At 46.6% G+C, this 7,906-nt stretch overlaps 1 protein-coding gene across 15 annotated transcripts in view; it reads right to left on the bottom strand.

The window, feature by feature from the left end:
• Nucleotides 1-7,906, bottom strand: part of Parp11 (poly(ADP-ribose) polymerase family member 11) — a 61,618-nt gene that overhangs the window by 32,204 nt on the left and 21,508 nt on the right. For 5 of the 15 annotated variants that reach the window (XM_029559785.1, XM_029559784.1, XM_017796186.2 and 2 more), the window contains one exon: nucleotides 182-1,273. The exons of 7 other annotated variants lie outside the window; for them this stretch is intronic. The gene's annotated coding sequence lies outside the window, so the exon portion shown is untranslated. Of the gene's footprint in view, nucleotides 1-181; nucleotides 1,274-3,084; nucleotides 3,108-7,906 lie in introns of those variants that run through there. 3 more of the 15 variants (XM_029559786.1, XM_029559790.1, XM_029559787.1) reach the window with 2 other exon arrangements.

Here is a 7,906-nt window from a genome sequence, read left to right as displayed (position 1 = left end):
AAATAAATAAATGAAAGAGAGAGAGAAAGAGAGAAAGGAAGGAAGGAAGGAAGGAAGGAAGGAAGGAAGGAAGGAAGGAAGGAAGGAAAGGTGCTAGGAACCAAACCCGGGTCCTCTGTAAGAGATGCCAGTGCTCCTAACTGCTGAGCCTCTCTCCAGCCCCTTGAAGTGACTTTCTTACCTTGATGCCAATACTACTCTGCTCTGGTTATTGTGGTTCATCCTGGATTCTTGACATCAGGTAGTGTTCACTCTCCAAACACTGTCTTCCTTTTTTAAATTGTGTTGGGCTATTCTGGGTCCTCCTAATTTCCCCTGGGGTTCCACTGACTCTGTCAGTCTAGCTCAGACAGACACTCAGCAACACTGAGTGTCCCAACCATGAATGAGCTTTATCTCTGGACCTACCTGACTAGGTTCTTTAACTACTTTCAGGAATGCTTTATGTTCACTATGTAAATCCCATGCCCTATGCAGGTTCACACCCACGTTTTTCATGATCTATAATATTATAAATGAAATCACATTTTAAAAGCCAGTTTCTGATTTTTAGGCTGCCAGCCAGTATGTATAGATAACTGAGTTTTGTATACTGACCCTTTATCCAGTAACCTCACAAACTTCACTTATTTATTCTAAGAACTTTTAGGAGACACCATGATTTTCTAGATACTCATCATGTCTTTTGTCATAGCTTTAGTGGTCAACCTGATACACCCAGGAAGAGGGATCTCAACTGAATAATTTCCTGTGCCCATACCTGTGGGGCATTTTCTAATTTCCTAATTGATGTAGGATGTTCCAGCACACGATGGGCAGTGCCATCCCTGGGGGTCAGGGCTGTATTCTGAAAGGCAGCTGAGCAAGCAGGGGAAGCAAGCCAGTAAGCAGTGTTCTTCCATGCTCTCTGCCCCAGTTCCTGCCTTGGTTTCCTTCAGTGATGGACTGTAGCCTGTAAGATGAAATACACCCTTTCTTCCCGAGTTGTTTTTGGTCATGGTGTTTATTATAGCAACAGAAAGCAAACTAGAACATCACTTGAATAAAGGCAGTTTGACTTCTAAAATCTAAATGTCTGTTATTTCTTGTTCTTGTCTTAAAACTTCTAATGCAGTACTGAATAAGGAATGGGCGTCGCTGCCCCTCTTCTGATCTTAGGGAGAAGTGTTTAGTATCAGGAGCCAGGCTTGCAGTGCATTCTGGTAATTCCAGCAGTCAGGAGACTGGAGGTAGGATGATCAGTTTGGGGCCACCTGGGCTACATAGCCAGATCCTGTCACAAAAAAATAAAGTTAATATTAGATGCAGGTGCTTTTTTAGATGACTCCCAAGTCTCTAAGAGATCCCTGCCCCTGGGTCAATGATTTTCTAGGACTCAAAAGTTGTTCAACCCATGATTGTAGCTTATTACAGTACAAGGATGCAAAATACAATCAGCAAAGGAAACAAGAAAGCACAGGAGACAGTCAAGAGGAAACTACAAGCTTCACAGTGTTCCCACCCCGTGCAGTCACACAGCAGACAGCCGATTCCCCAGGAAACATGCATGTAGCCTATTTGAAGTGCTATCAGCCAAGGGAGCCAGGTGCCAGAATTTTTTTTTTTAATGTATATGTTTACTGATTTGAGAATGTCATACAACGAAATTTTGGTCCTATTCAGACTCCCTCTCCCTCTCCACCCCCACATTACTAATCCTCACCCCAACTTCATGTATCTATTATTATTTGTCTTTTTTTTAAGGTCTATTGAGTCTAATCTGTTTCCTAAATGCTTTTGGGTATGGGTCTACATCTTGGATTTTGGTCAACCTATCAGGCATCACACCAGTAAGGAAAACTGACTCTTCCTCTCAGCAGCTATCGATTACCAACAGACCCTCAGCTAGGGTTGGGCCTTCCTGCCTATTACCCCATCCATGCTGGGCCCGTCTGGCTTGGGTTTGCACAGGTCTTGTGCATGCTGTCATGAGTGCTGTGGGTTCATATGTGAACTACTGTGTTGAAGGGACAACAGTTTCCTTGTATTCATCCACCACCTCTGGTTCTTACATCTTTCCACTCCCCATTCTTTAATGATCCCTGAGCCTTGGGAGGAGAGGGTGCAATACAGGTGTCCCATTTTGGGTCGAACACACCGCAGTCTCTTAGTCTCTGCACACTGACCAGTTAGAGGGTCTCTGTGTTAATCGTGTAGCCAAGAATTTTACTGGGAATTACATATATCACCATATGGCATCTGTGGGGCTGACCTGACTGAACCTGACTCCAGGTTCCCGGAGGGAAAGCAGATATTCACCATAAATCTCACTACTAACACTATCTGGACAGATTAGAACAACGGGCTCAAGGCCTCAGACGTGCAAATGCTATTAGACATTTTAAAAGTTTACTTCACTGACCCTGGGCACAAGACAATGATGAAGACAACTTCTCTTGAAAATTTGTGGAGCTGGGGCGACCCCAGACTTTGGAGTTAACTGCCTCATTAGGATGATCAAAGCAACTTGGGGAGAAAAGGACTTCTTTTTTTAATTTTTATTTATTATTTTTATGTGCATGCGTGTATTGCCTGCGTGTAGGTAAGTGCACCCATGTCGTGCAGTGCCCACAGAGGACAGACGAGGCTGTTGGATCCCCTGGAACTGGAGTTATGGACAATTGTTAGCCGCCATGTGGGTGCGGGGATTTGAACCTGGGTCTTTTGCAAGAACAATCTGTGTTCTTAGCTGCTGAGCCATCTCTCCAGCCCAGAAAAGGCTTATTTCATCTTACAATCCCCAGGTCACAATCCAACACTGAGGGAAGCTGAGGCAGGAACTCATGGCAGGAACCTGGAGGCAGGAACTGTCCTCTTTCTGAGATAGTCATTCCATCTATGTCTTTGAGATCACTGGCCACTGCAGCACTTACAGCATACTTCCTCAATATACTGACCAATGCTGAACTTCCTTCACATTTTCCTACAATTCCGGTGTTACAGGCTAAGGCCCAGCACTGAGGGCAGTCAGAGCAGGATCTTGAAGCAGAAACCATGGAAGAGGGCTGCCTGCTGCTTCACTTCCTCTGGTCCAAGCCCACCTACCCAGGGATGGCACTGCCCGCAGTGGGCTGAGCTGGTCTACATCAACCAGAAATCATGAGAATGCCCCACAGACATGTCCAGAGGCAATCTGATGGAGGACGTTCCTTCACTGAGGTTCTGTCTTCCCAGGTGTTTTTAGTTCATGCAAGTTGACAAAGAAGAAAAAAAAAAACAAAACAAAACAGAAATAAAGAACCAGCACAACTGACCCCTTGCCAACCTGACATACAAACACATCATTATTAAACCATAACCTTTCCTTCCTTGTTTATTCCCAAGCTCTTACGTTAATATAAAATACAGTACAACCTTAAAATTCCACTGTCTTTAAAAATTCCAACAATTTAAAAGTCCAAGTTCTCCTTAAAAATCCAAAGCCTCTTAACTGTGAACTCCCATAGAATCAAAACAGGTTATATACTTTCATATTTCAGAAGCAAAGAACCAGGCATATGTATGCAAAACCAAAGTTCAGCAATGTCACTCAATGTCCAGTATCTGGGATGTGCTCAGGATCTTCTGGGCTCCAAGTCTTGCTGCTATCCTTGGTGGTCATCCCAAGGTTCTGGCATCTCCAATATGCTGGGGCCTCCACCTCAACTGAGACTGCACCTTTACCAATGGCCTCTCCTGGCATCTCACAAGGCCAGGCCTCAACTGTTTCCCATAACCCCTGTATGCCTTCAAAACCAGTGCCAGACTCTTACAGGTTGCCAAGCTTGGCTTCCAGCTTGAGATGCTGCCTTGGCCCCCTCTGGCCCACAGCTTTTGTGTGCTGACCCTGAGGAAATACTTGTCAGAAAATTTCGCCTCAGTGATGCTGTACTGGTCTTTTATTGATCACAGAAGATTCTTCAGCCCCAGAATACCAGCATTTATTGTTTGCATAAAGAAAAGGTTTCACTTCAGTGGTGTTAGTCTCTTATTAATCATGGCTGGTTCTTCAGCCCCATTTGATGAGAAACAACATATTCTTAATTCAAAACAACACAGAAACAGCCCTGACAGAGTCTTTGCTTCCTTCTGAACATCACAAGCCAGGCCTCCACCATCTACTTGGCTTTCAGCATTATCTTCCAAATTCTCATAACAGCTCATTGGTCTCTGAGCACTCAATGGCTTTTCCAGCCCAAAGATCACACAATCCTCCCACAAAACAACATGGTCAGATCTTTCAGCAATATCCTACTTTCTGGCACTAATTTCTGTTCTAATTTGCTTCTCTGCTGCTATGATAAAAGACTCTGACCAAAAGCAGCTGAGGGAGGAAACGGTATATTTGGTTTATACTTCCACACCATAGCCCACCACTGAGGGAAGAGAAGGCAGGAACCTGGAGGCAGTAACTGAGACAGAAACCAGGGAGGAACGCTGCTCACTGGCTTGCTGCCTCCGGCTTGCTCAGCTACCTTCCATCTACAGCCCAGACCCACCTGCCCAGGGATGGCACCACCCACAGTGGGCTGGGCCATCCTACATCAACCAGCAATCAAGAAAATGCCCTACAGACAGGTCCACAGGCCAATCTGATGGAGGAAATTTCTCCAATTGCGGTTCCCTCTTACCGGGTGTTTCTAGTTTGTGTCAAGCTGACAAAAACTAACCAGCACATACTTCCAGGTCACAGTCTGTCATTAAAGGGAAGGCAAGGAAGGAACTTGACAGGAACTGGAGCAGAAACTATGGGGGAATGGCTCCTTCTCAGCTGTAGTCTCAGCTGGCCTGGAACTTGCTATGTAGACCAGGCTGGCCTCAATCTCACAGAGATATGCCTGCCACCTGCTCCTGAGTGCTGGGACTAAAGGTGGGTACCACCACACCCACACAGCTGGCTTTTTTATACAGCCTACACCCATCTTCCTATGGGTGGTGCTGCCCACAATGGGATGGGCCCTCCCATATTAATCATCAAGACAATGTCTTAAGACATGACCACAGGCCAAGTTGAGGTTCCCTCTTCCCTGGTGACTCTAGGCTGCGTTAATAATAAAAATGAACCAGCATAGGAGGGCTGTTTAGAAAACTCTTCATATGGTGCCTGCAAATCAAATCCAGGGCCTCCTCCATGTGAAGCAAGTGTTCTACCATTGAACTATGCTCTTCACCTCACAAATTTAAATTCTTTAACAGATATTAGGCTATTCATGTGATCTATTTCTTCTTGAGTGGGCTCTGTGTCTCTCTAGGAACCTGTCCATTTCATCTAAGTTGTTAAATTGACTGACATGAACTTGTTTATTATGTATTCTATCCTTTTAATGTCTTTTGACCATGAAGGATGTTACCTCTGTCAGTTTCAATACTGGTAATTTGTGTCATCTTTCTTTATCTCCTGATTTGTCTGGCTAAGGTTTATGATATTGTTAATGTTTTCAAAGACCCAGCTTTTGACTTCTTGATTTCAATGCTGTATTTTGGTTTCAGTGACTTCTGCTCTAGTCTTTCCCAGGCTCCTCGCTCTTGCTTGAGTTAACTTGCTCTGCTTCTTGTTTCTTAAAAAGGAAGTTACTGTCATTTGTGTCCTGACATTCCATTTTTTCTAATACATGTATTGATTTAGCTACAAAATTTCAAGTATTGTTTCACAGCACTGCACGAATTCAATGTTGTGTTTTCCTACTGTCTCCCTTTAGTCTATGGGTTAGTGTGTTACTATTTACCAAATATACTTGGGAATTGTATAAAGAGCTTTCTGTTACAGACATCTAACATAAATCAATTTTCCAGCAGTTAAGAATGCAGACTGCTTTACAGAGGACCTTGTAGCAGGAGGCCTCCAAAGATGGTGCGGACCCAGAGCCCTGGGATTCCGCGAGAATTCACTTCACTTTTTGGTCCACAAATAGCCCGCAGAAAGGAGCCCACACTTCCGTACCCTGCTCGCTTGCCCAGTGACTGCTGACAGACTGCATGACGCAGACCAATCAGAAAACAATATGCTGACTAAAGGGACTTGGGGAAGGAGAAAAGGGAAATATAAGGCCTGCCCCCTCCTGCATTAAGCGAGCCTGCAGCACCTCTCCTAGTGCTTGCTTCTACCCGACTCTGGGCTCTGTGTGTTGTGACTCCATGCCTCTTGCCCCCCTAATCGGCAGGGGACCCGATACAGGTTACGGTCTTCACAGCTGGCCTGAGGAGAACCTGCAACACCTGGCGCCTGAACAGGGACTCCTGCCCACGGTGTTGGCGACACCCAGAACCGAGGTTCGGTAAGTAGGCCCCTGGATTTGTCCGTTTCTTCGGCTGCTCGACGGTAAGCGAGTAGGCCCCTCCTCTGTCCCTTCTACCCTGTCTGTCGTCTTTATTGTTGGACTAGTTTGTTAGATCAGGGAGGCACACTCCGCCACGTGGTCCCAAAGCCCCCGCTGGCACCTCCCCCTTCTCGGTTCGTCCCAGTGAGTTCACATAAGGACTGATCCACCCCAAACTCAGAGACCAGGCTTCAGGTCACCCTGTTGCCTGTCCTGGAGACACTGTGTGAGCATATGGCTGGAGGTGTCACGGCCTCCAGAAGTCCCTCACTGAGCACAAGACATTTGGATCTGATGCACCTTTACATGTCGGGGCAGTTTACATCCTAGTGGCTCACAGTGCTTCTTTGCTTCCTTTGTGCCCTCTTGGCAGTCACCCTCATCTTCTACTTCTGTGGTGAATTCCCCTTCGTGAGACCCTCCCACAATGGGCAATTTACCACCACAATGCAGGGAACCGCAAATGGCAGCACTCAAGGTGCTCCTTAAAACCAGAGGGATGAAAGTGAAACCAAAAGATATCCAACACTTTTGGGATGAAGCCACTAATTTGGCTCCGTGGGTCTCCCCTAAATCATGTGGGACCCTGACACATGGATGCGGGTCCTCTTCCTGGCCCAAAAAAGGGAGGTTGTGTCAGAGATCACTCTCCCCGCATCGTTCGTACTGATCCTCCTAGCCATCACTGCTAGCCTTAAATCCTCCTCTCCTGAGGAAGTCATCTCGGCCTACAACAAACACTGCTGGGAGCAATCTAGTGTAGATCTGGCTATTACCTCGACCCCAGACCTCCTGGACCCCCCAGACCCAAAGGTGGACGCCGCCTCTGTGCCCACTTCCAATAAGGAAGGAGCTCCTTTGCTTAAATCTCAGGATACTCTCCTAGAGCTACCATGCCAGAAATTTCCCAGCCCCATTACCCGTGGAAAGAGTTACTCTCTCTCCCTCCAAGTAACCATCCCGCCTCTTCCCCTGCTAATGTGACCCTCCCTTCTAGACCACCCTCCTTAAAGCCTCACCCGCCTTTGTCCACATTTCCGGTTAATGTTGGCCCCGATGCGGCGCAGCGTCCATGGCTCCCCACCCCACTTGCTGACCTTGTTCTTATCCACAAGGCAGCTGAGCAATCAGGCCCTGACTCCCCATATTTTGAACAGGTTCTTCTCCAGTAGTCCTTAGAGTTACAAACCCACTATGACTGGTATAGCTTACTAAAGGCAGTCTTAGAACCCTCAGTCTTTCTAAACTGGTGCGCAGCCTATGACGATCAGGCTGAAAGCCAGGTATGGCCTCAACATTACATTGGACATGCTCACAGGACGTGGACAATATACTGACCCCCATCTCCCAGCCTACTATTGGCCTCCATGCCTATTTTCAACAAGTTTCTGACTTGGCCTTTAAGGCACTTAAATGTTGCCCCCCCCCCGTGACCCACAAGTCTTTTTCCCTAATTTGATTCAATAGTCAGGGGAGTCCTTCACAGACTTCCTTACCTGTGTCACCGAGGCAGTAGAGTGAAGGGTGGAGTCTGGACCCACGGAGTCTGGACCCACCCGAGAGGTGCTTAT

The sequence above is a fragment of the Nannospalax galili genome, unplaced genomic scaffold (assembly GCF_000622305.1).
Source record: "Nannospalax galili isolate Female #2095 unplaced genomic scaffold, S.galili_v1.0 scaffold589, whole genome shotgun sequence".
NCBI lineage: Eukaryota > Metazoa > Chordata > Mammalia > Rodentia > Spalacidae > Nannospalax > Nannospalax galili.
This window is presented reverse-complemented; position numbering and strand designations above follow the sequence as displayed.